Here is a 19,899-nt window from a genome sequence, read left to right on the forward strand (position 1 = left end):
AAAACTACCACTGGTGCAGTAGCACTGGGGCCTAGGGGACGAAGGATGGAGGGTAACCGGTCCTACACCCGTTGCAGATATTATATGAGCCGTCCGTTCAGATATGTTTCTTCTGTGAGCGCGTGCCTGTGGCCTGGCCTTAGGTTGAGTTTACTCATTGGTCGGGGTTGACAGGCAGAGTCAAGGCAGGGTTGTCAACAAAGCGTGTGATCTTGGCACATGTACTGTCCTTGTATGCCTGGACATCAGGCGTCAACTCCTTTGCATACAGGCTGCTTGTACAGACAAAAAGCCAGACTCCTTTGATGTAGCTTGGTGGGTTGAGCGCCTGCCTCAGAGATATGCTTGAACATGCGGAGCAGAGTTACATTTTGACTGTGCTCCCTCTTTTTAAATACATCTGTTGATAATCTGCACACCACCAAGCTGCATCATCAAAGCAGTGGTTTTGTATAGAATCCCAAAATGGAATCATCCGAAGTTGCAAGAACTTGTTCGAAAATTAGGAACTGATTTTGATTAAAATTCCTTGCAGGGGTATCTGCCAGCTAAGACAAGAGTAGAACAATAATAATTATGCTGGAACACAACAAATAACTGATTTACCACTTTACCAGCTGGAATAGCGCCACAATTCAAGCCCTACTAAAACCCACCCACAGTTTCAGAATCGTCTGTGCACCTGCCCCTGCGGTCAAAATGGTGCTTTCACGTTAACATTTATTCGTTATGGCTGTGCATCACATTATGTTTTGAAGGTGACAGTGAGCAGTTAACATGTCAAAATGTATGTGACCACTCACATGGTGCAAAGTGTTCTGTAGAAGACTGTACACAATGGAAACACAATGCTGCTTTCTACATCATGAAAAGGGAACTCAGAAGAGCCCTCCCTCCCGCATCACAGGGGAAAGATTAAGGCATTCCGTTAGCACAGCTGCAACAGAACATTAGTCATTAACTCATATATCAACACTGGATTGCTACCTCATCCGAGGCTCTGGTGCTGGCATACGCTCCTTTAGATGACCCCGCAAATATGGCAGGAAGTCGCCACCCTTTAGAGAGACTCAACCGTTGGGGAAGGGACTTTCTCCCCACCTGCTTGTCCACGACCCTGCCCCTGTGGTTTCCGTTTACAGAAAAAAGGAGGAAGGGAGCGTCTTGTATGAGCTCTCATAGTCTCTGTTACTGCACCAGTTCACCTTATTCCACCTGGCATTTACCTCTGATGCACTGTATGCTGATGAGTAGCACTGTGCCATCCAGTGGCGTGACGATAATTGAGGGGACCCCCCTGCAAGGTACGTGGAGGGGCCCCCTCCGGACTCTATCAGGAGCTCCACGGCCGAAGTGCAGTGCTGAGGGGTCCCCCTGGAGCTTGGGGGCCCCCCCGCACTGCGGGGGATGCAGGGGCCTGTGTTATGCCCCTGGTGCCATCTCCAGGGCCTGACTGGGAACCCAAAGCAGCCCTGACAATTTTCTTGGACCAGCCCCTGGAAAGGCGCTACCTGCCCTAGGAGGCTAAAAACGCTTGGACCGATGAAAAACCGACCCCCAGTAACAAAACCGGTCCAACCGCTGCAAAACAGGTGCCCCCCCCCACCCCCCCCCACCCTTCCAGCCTTCTGCGAAACGCCCGATGCCCATACGGCCAGCCTGGCCCTGGACGAATCTTCAGGAAAGCAGTCTCTCTCCCGCTCTTGCTCTGCCTCTCTCTCTCTCTGCCTGCACCCCCTCTCTTTTTCGATGTCTCATTTTCTTTCTTACTTCACAATTCCCACTCTCCTGGCCTCTGATGCGTTTATCTATTTGTTGAGTCCACCTCTAACCCATTAATTACTACTCCCTCCTCTGCTTCTCTCACTCTCATGTCCTCGCTGCCTATTCTGTACTCATTACTGATCTACGCAACCTACGTCTTTTGTTTGTTTTCTGAACAGTCTCTAGATTCAGCTGTCTCTGGTCTTCACCAGGTCTCTTGTTTGGTCCCTCCTCTCTTGAACGTTTTCTATCTGTCTCTATTTCTTTCTCACTCTGTCTCTCCATCACTTTCTACCGACTCCCTCCTCATCATCGTCTGCCGGGCGTGGCTGCAGTAGTGAGAGAGCCCTTCTGCATGAAATGCGTCTGGGCCACCACAGGACAGTAGGATGCGGCCATCAGCACGTGCCACGTGCTTAATTTGTAAATAAATAAGTAGCAGGGCCATCCTCATAAGGCCACTGCAGCGTGCACCAACAATTGCCTCTGAGAGCACTTCCAATGACTGAACCAACACAACTACTAACCATCGCACTCCCACCAGGGTGACAATTCAGGCTATTCCAGGCCCCCGAAGCTATAAGAAAGGCTTGGGCTTCAAGTGTTAGTCATTTTTAATGTGTATTGAATTAGCAAACAACTGTTGTTGAGTTCATTCCTAAATTAGACTAACACTGCCACCATGTGGCAGACTGTCATAATCGCTGGTGTTGACAATTAGGTGCTGGTTCTGAACCCTGGGAAACCACAGGCTCAAATTAAGAACTATAAGCAGATGTGCTGTGCTTGCCACAGCTGTTTGTGGGAGGCACTCAGGCGGGGCTAGACTGTGGTGTAAGCAGTGACAGGTTTGTCATGCTCGCCTAGCCCAGGCTCATTTCTTCACACTCATTTCCCAGGTCTGGGCTACGCATCAGAGCTTCAGGAACGCAGTCCCCATGAGCTGGGATGGCAACCTTCAAGGATTATTTTTTTCAGGCAGACATTTTTGTCACTTATCAGCCAAAAACCTCATATTTGATGCTGATCTATGCAGTCACATGCTCATATTGTTTGTTGAAAGTAAAAAAAAAAGCACTATTAACAGTCACTCTCTTAAATAAAACACTGTCGTTAATATTCTGTTTCTTGAAATGTTTTCTCTTCTGTCACTTGTATATTGTCGCGAAGGGCTCATTGTGGAATCAGTGATGAAATTATTATTTCGGAGGGCCGTGGTAAGTTTGTTTATAGGGCGAGTGTTTTCTGTTGACTCGCTGGCTCGTAATGTCATTTGTTTGTTTAGTTAAGAGGCTTTGGGGCACTGTAAACCCCTACGGCCACATGTATCATGCATTTTACAAATTGTAAATGTTTGCGACCGGTAAAATTCATTTTGGTATGTATGAATTCCAATTTGCTATTTGGTAACATGTTACCGATTCGCAATTTGTAATTGCGCAAACATACCGATTCGGTATTAGAAAGGGGTGTGTTTAGGACGTCCCTTCCTAATACCGAATTGCAGCGGTATGTAGAAATGTTTTGAGACCGAAATGCAGTCGCAAAACATTTGCATTATACCACTTACTTTAAGTAGGTAGTAACCCTACGCAAACAGGAAGGGGTCCCCAAGGGACTCCTTCCCCTTTGTAATTGTTCGTAAAAAAAATGCAATAGCAGACAGTGGTCCCACAGACCACTGCCTGCTCATGAAAAATTAAAAGAAAACTTTTCATTTTTCTTTTTTAAAGGAAACAAGCTGCCTTTAAAAAAAAACATTATTGCTTTATTTAAAAGCTATCACAGACATGGTGGTCTGCTGATCCCAACAGGCCACCATCCCTGTGATTTTAGCAATTCCTAATGGGTCGCAAATTGCGACCTACATCATTAATATTTATGAGATAGGTTGGTTTGCGACCCATAAGGAAATGCAAAATGAAACTCATGAATCGCAATTAGGTAATCGCTATTTGAAATAATGATGCATGTGGCCCTTAGTCTTGTTACCATGTGCATGCCAACTCCCCTGTGTAATACCAAGAGTAGCAATTTACGCTCCAACTGATTTTTTTCATGATTTCATTTTTGGTATTTGTATACTGCACAATTTGCCATTTTCATTGCTGCGTTGTGTTTTCTTAGTAGCCCAGAGATAGTGGTCACGTGGCTCTGTGGTTCGCAGAGCAGCCTGCGCGTGAGTCAGTTAATGGAGATGTGTTTGTTAAACTCTCCCTCATGGCACACCCTGTGGTCTAATGTAAATCAATACACAAATAAAACTCCTGATTACTCTGTCTCCACTATCCATTATATCAGATGTTGGAATGTGCTACAATTCATCAGTATTTATTTTATCAAATGGTAAAAGGCTGAGTCCTTTCTACCATCATTCTAATATATTGTGATTTGCATATGCACACAGATTTTGAAGTGAATGCATGGACAGTTACTTTAGTAATGCCTTCAAACACCCCCTTTGGTACCTCAACTAGAAATGGCTCCAAAAACTATTGGCTTCTGATCAATTTATTTAAGAAATTGTGAGGGAAAATGCATTATTTTAACCAATTCTTAAAAATAAAATTTCCTACCCTCTGCCAGGTAAGTCCTGCTTGTGTGTTACACTCGTTCGCACAAATACGTGCTCTGGATTTACGCCTCACCACTTTTAAAGTTCACCAGTTACTCCTGCTGGACACTATACTTCAGATGAGGCCTCAACTGTTCTGTGTGCAAAGTTATACTACGCTATGTGCATCCAAACATTCACCGTGCTCTCTTATGTGGCATTACCACGATATTACTTCTTGTGTGTAATATACAGATACCCCCTGACAGTTGAAGAATTCTTCTCCACTATTTTGCACTGTTGATGCCCCCGAATTTTGTAAGATTTTGTTTTCTCACAAGGGCAATCATAACCTTCTCCCTTCAGTCCTCACCAGGAGCTGCAGGTATGTAAAGACAATAGGTCCGATTCACTAAGATTTTGCAGTAACTTACTTACTCTTGTAGTGCTCCTGGCCTTCTTCTGGAATGCAGGAGTAAGCAAGGAGTACTGCAAGATCAAATCACACCTACTCACAGCAAAATGTTTGTGTATTGGGCCCAATATATTTTACTTTGCAATCAGTTTTAATTCAAAATAAACTCTGCAATCTGTGTTAGTGACCAAAAAACAGTGAATAAGACTCCTGATACTAAAGTCAAGAAAAAGGTGAGTCGAATGCCACACCTTTCAACCATGGACGTCAATTCACCAAAATGCCTGGGGTAATGGAAGTGACATCACACGCCATTTGACCTTTACTTTGACACACATGCATGCTTATACAGACTAACACATTCACACACTCTAGCGCACATAAACACGCTTTCACCAGCAAGCATGCTTACAACATACATTTAGCAGCATTTTTTTTACTTACCTTAGCTTCCAAATAGGGTCATATTCCAGCTAATGTACCCCATTTTGTTGTTACACTAGTAGTGAATAATATTACTCGCTATTTGTATAATCAAAAATTGACAGAAACCAGGCAATTGGAGTTCCAACCAGCGTCCATTAGGAAGAGCTGCCACTGTGTTCCAGGCACTGATTTTGCCACCTCTGAGGCCAGGGGTCGCACAAGCAGTGCCAGGGGTAGCAAGGGGCAAGCCAAGGGTCACAGCTGCGACCCCATGGTAACCCCTAAATGATGTCCATGCTCTCAACCATCCCACTTTATCTGTTAGGGTGGCGTCTTTCTCTTTATTGTCAGACAGCAAAAACATTTAGGAAAATGTTGTGTATGGTATCTCAAACGGGAATAGGCATAAAAACGGAGGGAACTTCAGTGGTAGATGACGGAGTGGGTGGAACTTGTCCATGAAAAAGCATGTTTGCAACGTAACAAATCTTAAAATGAACCCCAGAGAAGTATGATACTGCTTTGCCAATTTAGGCATTTCGGCAGAGGACACCTTGCAAGAGACCCTTTGGGCCCATCGTACTGCCCCGAACCTGGTCACAGGAGCGTCCCCCTTCAGCTCACTTAAAGGGAGGGTTCCTAAAACCAGACTCTCACCTCCAGTAAAAAGACAAAACACCTATGAGGTGAACCGTGATGAGATAAGGGAACGTGTCACCAGTCATCAAGCCAAGTACAAGGTGAGATGTGACCCAACTAAACATGCAAAATCTCACAAGGTCAAAGAAAGGTATTGGGTCCGCATAGATCTTCGTATACAACGTAGGAGGGAGGCCACAAGATTCTCAGAACCCATGAAGGTAGCCAAAGCGGGAAGAAATGTAGTTGCCTTAACTAATGGGCAAACTTGGAGCATGGACAGAATTGTCCCTCACAGGGAGGCGCCAACCCCCCTTGTCAACCCTCCCGTGGGGGGGGAATGCTAACGCAACTCATAGGAGATCGTTAAGACCTACGTCTGCTCCTAGATGGGCAAGAGATTATTGTTTCACATAGCTTCTCCACTGTTAGTACTGCATTATATATGTATTGGAGTTATTGTCCCTTCTGCATTATCTCTGGTGCTTCCTTATAGCAGCCTTGTTCCTTGTTATCCTCCTCTCCTCCCCTTTCCCTTCCCTATATAAGGAGATGTGTTATAATCCACTTTAGAACGCCCCGCACCCCCTCCCCCCTTCCTCCCCACCCTTGGTACGAACCGGGCAGGAATGCATGAACATTCCACAGCTGACTCCAGCTGACTGGAACCTGTGATGGTGTTGAGATGGAATAAAGAAGACTCCTGTTAACTTACCTGTATGCTTCTTCTTTGCAACAGTTGCTTTAACTGTTGATGTGTTAGAATAATTGTTCTGGTGGTGGGGGTGCAGTGGAGGCAGTGGTAGTCTGCTCTTCCAGTGTTATAGGGCTAAATCCAAATAGTTGCACTTCTCAATATGATACCTCTAATATATATAAAAAAGGCTGACTGTTGGCATACCTGTCATTTCCTCATATAAAATAATGTTTTTATTGGTATTCACACAGAATATGGTACACCAAAATATTGTGGGACAAAATATTGAGTCAAGAAAATGGAGGACAAAAATCTTGTGAATATAAGTTTCTATAGGTAAGCAAAAGTTGTATCCACTTTACTCTTCATATGTGTACCAAGACGATATATAGCTTCAAGGTATATAGATGTGGCATTAAGAATAGCAAATATATACTTACCTATTTGCACTTACCATCTCAATATTTTGTCCTTGATATTTTTGACACAATATTCTGTCCACACAGTATTTCTGTTTCCGATATTCTGTTAGTGATCCGTTTGCATTACTATGGACTTGACTTGTTTCTTTAAACAGGCACAATACTGAGGAAATACCTCTCCGATAGTTCACATAGTGTTATCATTTGTAATCTTAGAAACCTCAGACTCTAGGCAATGGTTGGCCTTTTTCTATATTTCACACATAGCACAGGAAACTGCAGTGATCCATCTCACTTCACATTGTTGGTGCACCGGTGCCGCTAAAATGCCTACAGCTAGATTATCATTTTGACTCTCAGCTACACTCAATTCAATTTAAAGCATTTCTTAGGCACATGGCTACCGGATGGGCCTCCCAGATCTAAAAGTTCTGCCAGACTCCTAGGAAATCATGATTACACAATCAAGCATGTTTTAGGATGTTTCCTGAAACAGTAAATTTGATTCTGTCTGAGCACTGGAGGAAGGAAATTCCATAATCTGGGAGCCAAGTGTACTCAATCTCAGTATCCTATCTATACAAAGTTATTTGTTGGAAATCCATGTCACTGTCAGTGGATGCACAAGGATAGTTTGGGCTATAGTTGTGAAGTTAGCCAGTGTGTAATGTGTGTCAGTGGTTGCAGGGGGTGGACATCTGTACACATTTTAGGGAGTCCCAGACTTATCTTTCATCTTCCGACTTTGACCCAAAGCAAGAGAGATAAAGGCAGTGAAGGGAAAAAGAAGGCGCAAGCAAAAAAATAAGATAACATCAACAAATGTAGAAAGCAGGTAAAAAAGTGAACCTGGAAGTGTGAGATAGTTAGGCAGACAGTGTAGGGTGGGGTAAGTAAAAGGCATGATGTTGACTTGAATCCCTAGCATTTTGTATAGTTGTCATCATGCTTCTAAGAAAAACTGTGAATGGACACATTTTATGTACAATTTAAGCAGTGCTCCTGGAAGTATATGACCACTCATAGACTGAACATAAATAGTTCTGAGAATTTCTAGGCATTTCTTTATCCTAGGTTTTCAAAATAATATATGGGGATTATTCACAAGGGAAATTTGCTTGTAAACATAAGTATATGACTGAATTTACCTTTTTACGCTTGCCAGGAATATACAAAAGTGTTATCTACACCCGTAAATCTCAATCAAGGGGTGGGATTTTGCACATTTGTGCACTTTCCAAGGCATGGATGGCCTTGGATGTTGGTAAACAACCATGAACAACTACATTTGTGATCATTCACATTCTTCTCCTATTTCCTTCTCCAGCCTGGCAGGGATCGTATTTTTACTCCAGCCAAGGACTGGCATGAATTCCTTTCCAGAGCGTGAAGGGAAATGGATCTCCCCCAAATATAGCGGGGGCATAGGGGAAAAATATCTACATGGGGAAAAATAACAAAAAAAATATGTATTTGCATAAGGGATTCCATTTCACTTTTGCAGAATGCTCACCATCCTGTTTGTAAAAATTACTCAATTTTCCTTGGAATTTGCATAGAAAACTCTGACAGACACAACAATACATTCTGATACAAATCTGAGTTTGGAAAGTCTACAAAGTTGTCAAACCAAACTAGGATGTAGATTTAAATATCTGTGTGCACTTTTATTACTTTGGGACCTATTCACAAAGGCACATTAGAGTAATTCTTTTTTATGTAGTTTTACTCGCATTTGTGAATTGGCCCCAAAACATCTACAATGAGTATAAAATGGTATTTTTTGTGGAATATTCCAACAGAATTGGGGCAGGTCAAAAAATAAAATGTTCGAATTTTCTGCTATACTGGAAAGCAGGTTGTCATATTTCATAGCTAGCTCTTGAATCAACATCTCCATGTATCAGGAGTAACTCAAATACAGACAGTGCTCCCTGGCATAAGGCAGTCTACAGCAATCAATATTACACATGTAGTCATAAAGCACCAGCTATACTGGAACAGACACTCATTTCAGTGACACTGAGACAGTGCAGTCATTAATTCTGTCACAGTGATAAAGATAGGTCCAGTGCCAGCTTAATAGCTTTCAAACACATGAAGAGTGTTCACTCAGTAGCAGCCACCCTCATTCATCCCCCGAATGAGAAAATGTATCAGAAGATGAGAGAAGATTTGTGTGTTCTACTACTTCACGGCCTTGAAGAAGTGCTGGGCAATCGGACTAATTTATAGTTTCTTAATGACTCCTCATGGTCCAGCGTGCAATGGATGAGAACCCTCAGTATTGGTAACTCTGGGGATGACAGGTACTGCCCCATTTATCAGGTCACTTATCATATGGACCCAACTCTTCAGAGGTTTAAGAATTAGTCCTGGTAGTCTTCAACATCTACTTGGGTGAATATCCAAAGAAATTATATTGACCCACTTCTGAATCCCTAACAAATTCTGAGCCTATAACACGCCACTTTCACCATGCACAAAGATGATCATACACTAGAGTTTTATCACTAAAACTAAATCTAAAAATTAAAAAAGACACCACATTGTCCTTAGTTAAATATGCATAATTCCTCATCGTCAAATTGTACAGAGTTAAAAAAGACACTCCAATATCCTAAAGCACATATTGTATAAAAAAAGCAATGATTAACAAGAATGCTGCCACTACCATCTTCCCCCCTGTCGGATTGTGTCAGTGTGGTGGAGGAATTTTCAAGTATGGGATCATATCCTTTGCATGAATTGATGGACTATAGTGTTCTGGCTCCTATCACACTGTTAGTGGGTGCAACATCAACAGCTGAGTGCGGGCCATCAGACCCTTAATAGAATTTGTACTGGTTCGGGAAAGGTATGGTGTGACAGCACAGCACATTCTGAGCCCTATTTTTACCAGTATTTCCAAACATTCATAGAGTTGGCTTTGGCTGCACCCAGAGGATTATTTGGTGTATCAATCCGCTTTCTAGTAAGTGCTTTCATAGATGGCGTTAGGGACTATTTTACATAGAAAAGTACACTCTATCATCACACTGTGCCACATTCAATTCTTTTTCTTCCTATTTGCATTTTAAAAAGAAAACAGTCCCTTAGTGATTCTTTTCACCTAGCATTGGCAAAGCCAGTAGGTCTGATTTTAATGTGCTAAACACCAACTGTACATATGACATGCACAAAACAGCATTTGTGAATGCTTGAGTGTACACGGATTAACACTTTTGAGCCAGAAATTTTGGCACTGCGAGTGCTTGTTTCAAAAGCTGTGTGGAGTAAATGTCGGCAGGGCCGTACTGGGAACTTAAAAAAGCCCTGGCAAAAATGATAAATTCAGCCCCCATGTGATGATGATGGAGATTTATAAAACGCACTCATACTCCTAGGAGTGTCCTGACGCTAAACGTAGGCTGCTTGTGGAAGTGCTGAGTGTCAAATCATGCTTGTTGGAAGAACCATGTTTTTAATTTAAAGATGGACGTCTCTGGTGGGTCATGAAGTTCCATGGGAAGCTTATTCCAGGCCACCGGCCCAAGATAGGAAAAGGATCTGCCTCCAGTACTAGCCAAATAGCCATGGGCTGACTGTAAATTCCTGGGTGGAGCATAAGCTAAAATCCTCCTCCTCAAGTACACTGCTCCTTTGTCATGTAAGGCTTTATGAACCAGGACCAGGGTTTTTTAAAAGAATCGTCTTTTTAATTGGAATCCAGTGAAGCCTTTTCAAATGCGGGGTCACATGAGTTTGTGGAGAAAGGTTGAGAAGAATTTGTGTTCCATTCTTCACAACTTGAAGTCTCTGGAGAAGGTAATCTGGAAGACCCAGGTAAAGTGCGTTGCCATAGTCAAGTCTGGACGTTATTAGTGCTTGAATCACCATTTTCTTTGCATCAAAAGACAGGCGAGATAGGAACTTTTTCAAGGATCGTAACAGCCTGCTCAGTGAATGGATTCAACAGTGGATAGATGTGCAAACGTGCCAATGCATGCTAGAACCAGAGTAACTCTTTCAAGTTGCCACCGCAATCGCGTAATGTGTTCCACCACTCATGGAAGCCAAAACGGCCTCCAAGTGTGAAAACCGGCCTCCTGGGACTCCTGTCCAGCCATGAATGCCAGTATGGCTGAGTGTATCAGTCAGGGATTCAGTTTCTCTTTTATTTCACATGTTTTACTTAATCTAGCATTCCCCAAGAGTGTTAGCTATTCCCTCACCTTGTTCTTCTGTATTTTTTTCATGCATCTTATTGCTCTTGTACAGTGCATACTTTGAGTCGTGCTAGGTGTTTATGAGGGACTTTGATTGAGAACTCTGGCGCCGAGGCAAAAAGCAAAGGAAAGTGCCTGTCAGTGGGTTCGCCTCTCTGCAGGGCACACAGAACAATGGTCATGTGTGTTCCAGTTGTAATTGAAATTCTATGTAAATGTGTGTGATGTGGGGGTTCACAGATGTCAAAATATTTACAAGGCAAAAGTAAAAGATAATTAAGTGCAGCATATGTGTTTGGGGTGAAGTGAGGGACATTTGGGGGAGAGTGAAAAGAGGGTGCTGAAGAGGAAATAGATGATGTTACAGATGTGCAGATGGATGTGATGTGCAGAAAAAAAGGACATACATATCTAACATAAAGTACACATAACCGAAGTACAATATTCCTTTCACAGGCCACAATATTTAATTCATAGCCTCACAATTTCAGAATTGAAGCATTTCCAATTATTTTCCAATTTATAACAAATCATTGTTACTACTCATTTATCTTAAACAGCTAGCAAAGAACCATTGACAAACATCTCAAAGAGAAACCAAAATACCAGCCAGATGGCACACTATGGGAATCACAGAAATGTATTTTACATGTTCCCTTTTAGAGAGCTCCTATTTTTTTCATCCCACTTGAAGACCTTTTTGCACTATGACTGTTTGCAGCCAGCAGCTGTAGTTGCTTCCGAAGCCTGGTAAGAGCATATTCTTCCAAAGTTGATGCCACATGCAGTGCAAGACACTGGACAAGCAAAAACTTTAAAGGGACTGACGTTGTCACGCTGTACAATTTGCACATTACAGTAACTGTTGACATATTATTGCAGTAAGATATGAGGCAGATTTTAATGTGTTTAATTTTTCAAGACTATATGTTCCCAATGCTTTATAAACCTTGCTTTCTCACTAAATTCATTTGTTTTAAACTGTACTATTTGCCAAACTTAAAAAAACTAAATCCTCTGGAGAGGACCCCTCAGACCCTATGTTTGCCCATTAGGCTTGCTCGTTTTACATGCTATGTAAAAATCATACCCCACTTTTATGCCCAACCTTTTTCGAATGTCACCTGTCGCTACTGCTCTCTGCCAAGGTTTGAGCCTCTCAAAACAGGTTAAGGTCCGCGAAAAACAACCTAGGCATTTACCTATATGTAAAAAGTTGGGTTTCAGTACACGTAGGAGCACTGCTCTCTATTGTCATAATGGTATGAAATATTTATTTTAAAATGGGAGATTAATCTGTTTTTTCTCAAACCTTAGCTTTTTGGAACCCTCAACTCAAACTTAGGTCAGCTAGCCCTCTCCACTTTTGGGGAGATGGACAGGTAGCCTTCATCATAAATTAGGGTGTTTGAAATTTGCTTAATTTGCTGTCTCATAATTACATGACATGTCAGGGCAATTACGTGAAATTACTGGTAATTATACAAAATGCAGATCTGTCATTTAGTGCTATATTTTAGCATGAAATACGTTTGAGTCAATTTTTTGGCACAAGGATGCGTTTCAATAGCACAAAAACACAATTGCTGTGAACGATAGCTGCTCACATTCTAGTTGTTTGTGTTGCTCCTGCTCACCTTAATATTTTAGTGAGTGGAATTGTAATTGACATGGCATATTGTTGTAATTTCATGAATTTCGTGTACCACGCATAATGCAAAATTCCTGAAGTTATGCAAATTACGCCAACGTAATTTAACTTTTGCCCAGGCCTTAAATGGACAATACACTTGTTCTAGAGTAGCAGTTTGAAGGGCAGGTAGGGGTGGATCAGGTGACTGCAGTTCCTCAGCATTTCCATGTGTGATAGTTTGTGGCAAGTGTGCTAAGACTGGGAAAAGCTAAGAAATATAACTAATAAAAATCAAGGTTCAGGAGCAAAGTGGGTGCATACATAAGTCTGAAATCACTGGTGTACCCCCGTCATGAGATAACTATGAAAAAAGAACTATTAAATCAAAAACATTGTTGCAAAACAACTAGAGTTCTTACGCGTGCAATGGCGCAAATGGAGTAACGATTTGTGATAAATGCCCCCAAGCGATGCTAGTCCGACATCTCTTGCTCTTTTGCAAGTTATATTTCTTCTCTTTTCAGAATGGTTACAGTATTTTATATTACCCTGATGAAGGACCCCTCATGGGACTGACTGTGGCTGACTTGAAAGCCAATGGAACCTATTCAAGATAGAAAAATATGTTCCAGAAAACAGACAGGTAGGAGACATGGAACATAAAAAGCTTCTTCACAGGAGAAAACGGTAGAGGATCAGTAGCGGGGGTTGTAAGCCCTGACCTCTAGAATAAGGCTAGGTCCTCAGTCTCGGAAATAGACTTAAAAGACAAAAGCGTCGGGCAGGGAGACAGAAGAATAGCATTGAGAGAAGGAGTTGGGACAAGCACAGTGGAACGATCAGAGCAGATGGTTGATGAAGTAAGAAAAGAAGTATGAATATTAGAAGTTTTAGAAGTGAAATATAAAGCAAGATCATCAACAGAACTTGAGGAGCATTGAGAAGGATAGGGGAGCGATGGAGAGAGCAAACAATTAAAAGTCTGAAATAGTTGACTAGGATGAGTGACCTGGTCTTGTATCACCTGATGTAAGATGTATACTTTAGCATATTTGAGCTTGGAGTCAAAGGTGTTATGACAGCCAGGAAGAAAGAAAGAAGATCTTCAGCTATGAGCATGAGCCAGAGGTGTTCAAAGTGGCACACCAAGGAAGTGGCATAGGACAATTCTGAGGACAGCCAGGGATTGTTGCCGCAAGGGTTTGTGTAGGTTTTCAGTAGAGCAAAAAAGCCAACAGCTGAAGATAGTTACATCAAATGGAAGTTTAAAAGCTTGAACCAAAGTGGGAGAAGAAAATGGTTCAAGGATGGTAGAGTCCATAATAGCGAAGATAGATTACTAGAAGAGTGTTAAAAATAATTTCCTTTTTTTGGTATTTGGGCATCCACGATCAAAGAAGCTGAACCAATATTTGCTCTCCATTTGTGCATAACTGTGTACTTCCCAGGTTCTAAATCCAGGTAGTATCCATGTATACCAAGAATACATAACGTAGTTGTCCACCTTTCTGACATTACATCCCAACAGTGAACACCTCCTTTGAATGGTAGGGGCTTACCTCCAACTGCCTACTCTGACACCCCGTGCTGCTGCATTTTGAGAGCCATAAATGGCAGACAAACGCCTAAACTAGCACCCCAGTTTAACTGAGCTACTGGTGTGGCCGAACTGTTCTGGACGAATCATCCTCACCTCCTGAAACAGTTCAGTCAAGCTGGGCTGTAGCTGGACCTTCTCATGTAATGAGATTGGATTCAAGAAGAATTTATATATTCACTGGGCACAGTTTGAATAAACATCGAGTAGGCAAGCGGAGGTTAGCAAGGCACAAGGTATTTGTATTACTGTTAGGATGCAGAGAGAACCATGAGCTCTGTGGGGGATCGCCATCATCACTCAACTTTGACTCGCCCACCAGTCTGTGATCTCCTCAGGCCACTCAGACAAAAGTAAATTAAAAAAATTGGAAATTATTTTTGATTCTAAATTCTTTGATATTACTGTAGTTGTCAATCCAGTCAATTGCAACTGTCTTTACTCAAGAAATGCCAAACAGTCTTGTAAACTACCGACACACATTGTGATACTAAGAGCCCTGGTGATGACACACCTGGACTAGTGCCCTATAATCTACACAATGAAATCACCAAAAATTCAATGGAAGCCAGTAAAAACTGCAAAACAGGTGCCTAAATCATGTGAGACCAAGAATGAATACACTTTAGTAGCCCTCTGTGGGTTCCAGGATAACATATATTAGCCCACTTAGTGGAATGTTGGGGATTGGAGAGCAATATATCCTTTGCAGGTAATAAGTACTCTTACATGCCCACTTAGGAGAATTTTGTAGTTGGCAGATCCTGGTCCCTCTAGTCTACGCTGTCTCAGAGATAACCCCAGTGTACCAGTGCAGAACCCTCACCCATTGTCTCACTTTTCATATGTCATGTCATGATACACACAAATTACAATTCCTTGGTTGTGATTTGGAATTTCCAATGTAATCCTACTGATAAATATTGTGTGCTTTTCGTAATTAGTGTATGTTCAAAGTGCAGATGTCTGTAGTGAAGGGCCACTCATTTACAGGAAAACACCAGTCTGCTAAAAAAAAAACCTCAAAGAAGGTGTGACAGTAGCAGAAGAGAAACCAGACTCGAAGAACTTGGGGCCACAGCAGTACTGAGAGAGATAACAGTGTTGAAGGTAAACCCATATTCCATTGATGCAGAGTTGATGAATCCAGAACAAATGTAAGGGTCAAATATAGTAGTGAAGCAGCAATGACTCTGTTGAGAACAGACTTTGACTGCATTGCAAACATGGAAAGCCAGGCTTCCACTGCTTTCATAGGGCTTTAACTAGAAAAAGAAAGATAAAAAATTACATCTTGGATCGGTGAAACGATGTATCTAAAAAGGCAATATTGGATTGGTCTTTAAGGTTTATTTTCCTGTGGCAGAGAATGTCGATCTCCATGTTTGTGCAAAAGATGTCTGCACAGACCCAGGAATCTCACTGGAGATCAGATGTGCTCACTGAAAGTCTGGTGCGGCAATACATTGCTACATCTGGATAATATAGGCCCCAGGTATGTGGGTCCAGATGATGTGCACCCCAGACATGTATAAACCATGGCAAAGATGTTGCCATTGCCAGTGAGCACCAGGTGCATCCTGTAGCATATTGATGTTATATGTTGTAGGAACCCTCATGGTTCTGGGGCGGGCTTGGAATAGGAACCACATCAGATGCGGGTAGGTGTTAGGGTGTGGTTAATGTTGAGTATGAGATAATGCTCAGTGTGTGAGTGTATACTGAGGAAGAAAGAATTATTCAACCGCAGCTCCCATGTTGCGTATTTCATTTCCATGCTCCAGGGCTGAGAAAGATGCTACATCTGCTGACGAGTAGGGGACATGTGCCTCAAAGAAAACAAGACTGCTCTCCCTGAGAGTTAGTAACAGTACGGCAACCTGCTTGTGTGTGTCAAATGTGCCTCAAATCGCTGTAAAGCAGTCTGCGACTGTTACATGTGGAGTCAAAGCCCTGCACCTGCCCATACATGGCCAAAGAAGAAAGTGAAGGCCCTACAGAGGAGCACATTCAAAACATCTGTCAAAACCGCCAGTGACGTGGTCAACGAAAATGCTGCGCTACACCCTGATTATGGAGCAATTACTTAAACGAAGCAGAAAGATAATGGCAGCGACAACCAGGGATGAGAAACAGAGAATTTACTCACTTTCAGAAACAAGGGAAGCATGCTTCAACTGGAGATCGGGTGTGGGGACCTAATTTCAAGCACAAGGGATGTGCTTGCAGAAGTTGCAGAAGTCACCGGATACAGCGAAAGCTGTACGAACCGCACGTGCTCTCAATTGTGGAAAAAGAGATCTCGAAATACAATGCAGCCGTGTTCCAGAAGCCTCCATTGCCCTTCTACACTTCTAACAGTCAGAACATTGGTGCCAGGTGGTTAGCTTTGATCAAAACATTTAATGACTCCCTAGATGCAATTGAAGAAGATGAAAAAAAGATCATCAAATACTTGAAAAACCTTGCAGCCGATGAAGTGAAAGAAGTGCTGAAGAAAGTTTCACCAACTGATGCAAATCATACCAAAAGGTAAAAGAAGCGCCAAGTTCAACCCAATGCCCAATGTTGACTATGAAAAGTAAGTCCTCAACCAAGCATGACAACAGGTTGGTGAAACAATGGCCACATTTATTGAAAGACTTGATCCATTCAGTGATTTGAAAAAACTACAGAAGAAACTGGTGGTCAAAAAAGAACCTCTGTAAGGAACACAGAGCCTAGATCTTTACACCCAAATAGACTATCCTATCTAAGACAGTCACTCTGGAGCTGAGATGTAGGTGAAAAAGAAAGAAAAGGAATGGAAAAGAGGGAAATTTACGCAAATTGATAGGATTTCCATCAACTGCCAAGAGAGGCCAGTGTCATCACTTGGTTATCCTTCTATCTTGCTACTACTCCTCAAAACATCGAGGGAAAATACGTAGCAAAGATTGCGACTGGACAATAAAGGTAAAGCCAGAAAAGAAACCTTCATAGAAAAAAACTGACCGATATGGTCATGATTTAACACACGTAGTAAATCATCTCTTGTGTGATGAAAGTGTTAGTGCAGTGCATTTACGTGAGAATTAAGAAGGGAGTTGGGAGAGAGAAAAACAGACTTTAATACCCATCTCTCTGCCAATCCTATTAAAAACGTGTATAAGCAACTTTTAGCAAATAGGTTGCTTCACAGATTGGTCAACTAGTTTCAGCCTGAATGGACCTTGTTCCCGGCTTTCTTCAGGACCCAACAACAGCTACTGCAAAATTTGTGAAAAAGGAAAAAATAATGATAATTAAAGTGCTCTAAGAGTTGTCATAAAGTACAACCTTATGTGGTGAGATCTCTGAACAAACAGGGTACTCTTCACTCCTGTAAAATAAAAACACATATGGTCTTTTTATGTGATCAGAATAATGATTTTAAGTGTTCCTTACAATTATGTGTGTCTCAAACTAACGATATCAATCGGCTCTATTAATGCATATTGAGATACCGCACTGTCATACAAAAAATTAAAACCAGTGCACTCACCTGCTTTGTGTGAGATTCAGACCTCACCTCACCCGGTCACTAATTCAGGTTTAGGAGACCCCGCCCTATTAGAGATTGATTATATGTAGCGGATCAATAAAAGTATTAAGAATTCACATGTATTTCTTAAATCTTTTAACTAGCTCTATCTTGTTGACCTTAAAGTGTCACTCAGACGTTTCTAATATCAATTAAAAAACGGGAAACGATAGACACCCTCGTAGTAATGAAATGGCTGGCCTGTCTTAATGTAGTCTGTGTGGTGATGAGACTCACTGGTTTAATTCCGATACGAAGTAACAACGTATTTTAGTGCGAATACATTACTGTAGAGGGCTTGTTATAAACTTCTAATCACTTGTTTTAGAAATTAATTCACCTTAACTCAGCAATGACAGGAATATAATTTCTCTGTGTGTGTAAAACTCTCAGCTCGCCCAAATTGAAAAGAAGCATATATACCGATGTATGTTGCTTAGTAATTTGGCTGATGTTAGTGCGTCTAAACTCTCTAGAGACTCCAAAATGTTTCATCTTATTTAGGACAAACTGGGCCTCCTTCCGAGTCTCAAGATAGTTGTAATTTACAACCTCAAGCAAAAAATCCTCAGCTATGGCTGAGAAATCGGATGCAGAACGCTGTCAATGCTATGATAGACAACGCGACTTATGCTCGTTTGTTTACATCTTATCGCGTAAAGTAATGTCTAACTTATGAGGAACACAGTATGCTCTGTAAGTAACGTTAGCATACTGGCAAGCTAAATCAAAAACAACGACTGGCGTGTGGCTCTGCCGCTTACCTATCCGTTGGTGCCTCGGACTCTCCTGAGTATGTGGGAGGTACCGAAGCTCCGACTGGTGATGTTTTTTAAAGTCGTGCTGCGTAAATTCCGGCGCTAGTTAATGTTGTCATATTAAACTACAAAGTGACGTAATGGAAGCAGGAAGCGGTAGTTTGTTAATGCGGTGGCTTCTGTAATTTGAAACAGCTTTATCCACACCTAAAATAGGCAAACGCACATTGATGTAAGAGCGTTGGAGGGTAAATAAATTGTATATATATGAATATAGAGAAAGATTGTTTTCTCCAGACACTATAATTCACTGGTCTAGGAGTATCAAAAAAGATGTCAAAAAAGGATGTATACTCGTGGGCTAGTCTATTCTAAGCCATACCAAAGTATCAATTGTCTGGCTCCCTCATTGTATCAGTAGGTGTTTGTAAGTGTCGACTACCCATATATCGTCTGCTCATGGTTGCAATCACTTCTCATATCTGTTGACTTGCATTTATGAGAACAATTTCTTCAGAGATTTCACAGACGAAGAAGCCACGCACCTTAGAGTCATTGATTTCTGCCGCACACATTTGTTTAGAAGGTGCATATTGAGAAAAACCCACAGCTTTGAGAAAATTCTGATGGCTGCAGCAGAAGACCGACAAGCTGCTGAAATGGAAGCAGGAACAGCCCACAATGAATCGGCCTTGGCTGTGAAAACAAGCACAAGCAAAAGCAAGATGCACATAAGTGTACGTCTTCGAAGAAATCAAAGCTATGCTTCAGATGTGGATTTTCATTTCTCTGTGAAGCTGAATGTCCAGCCACTGGTCAGGTCTGCAAAGGTTGTGGAAAAAAAGAATAATTTCATAACTATGTGCCGAGCTAAATGAAAATCAAATGCTTCACAATGGAAAGAAAAGATGGATGCGAAAACGTTCCAGAAACACTCTAGCCACGCCCACAAACCGAAAAGTTACATCAGCTATGACAAGTAGAAACCAGGCAACATCAATCCTCATCAAGCTCATCGTACAATGGGTCTTCGATGTTAATGTTGCTGTTCAGCATGATATTCTCTCCCTCTCTGACCGATGCCTTCCAACACTGAGCTGAAGGAGTCGGCCTGAGGAACAAAAATGACGGGAAACTCTTCTATTTGAGGTGACGGCATGCCGTCACCAAGGTGAAGAAAACTGTGTTGCAAGACTTTCTCTTTACCAATGACTGTGCTCTGAA

The 19,899-nt window shown here is 41.9% G+C and overlaps 1 protein-coding gene and 1 long non-coding RNA gene across 2 annotated transcripts in view; one reads left to right on the plus strand and one right to left on the minus strand.

Annotated features, from left to right (window-relative positions):
- The window catches only part of LOC146797462 (uncharacterized), a 39,421-nt gene extending 20,691 nt beyond the window's left edge, over nucleotides 1-18,730 (minus strand). Inside the window, exons 1-3 of the long non-coding RNA XR_014968486.1 lie at nucleotides 18,682-18,730; nucleotides 17,879-17,943; nucleotides 17,674-17,716 (exon numbers count right to left, since the gene is read on the minus strand). This is a non-coding gene — a long non-coding RNA (uncharacterized LOC146797462). The remainder of the gene's footprint in view (nucleotides 1-17,673; nucleotides 17,717-17,878; nucleotides 17,944-18,681) is intronic.
- The window catches only part of OXTR (oxytocin receptor), a 159,311-nt gene that overhangs the window by 101,542 nt on the left and 37,870 nt on the right, over nucleotides 1-19,899 (plus strand). The window lies entirely within an intron of this gene.

This window comes from Triturus cristatus, chromosome 9 (assembly GCF_964204655.1).
Source record: "Triturus cristatus chromosome 9, aTriCri1.1, whole genome shotgun sequence".
NCBI lineage: Eukaryota > Metazoa > Chordata > Amphibia > Caudata > Salamandridae > Triturus > Triturus cristatus.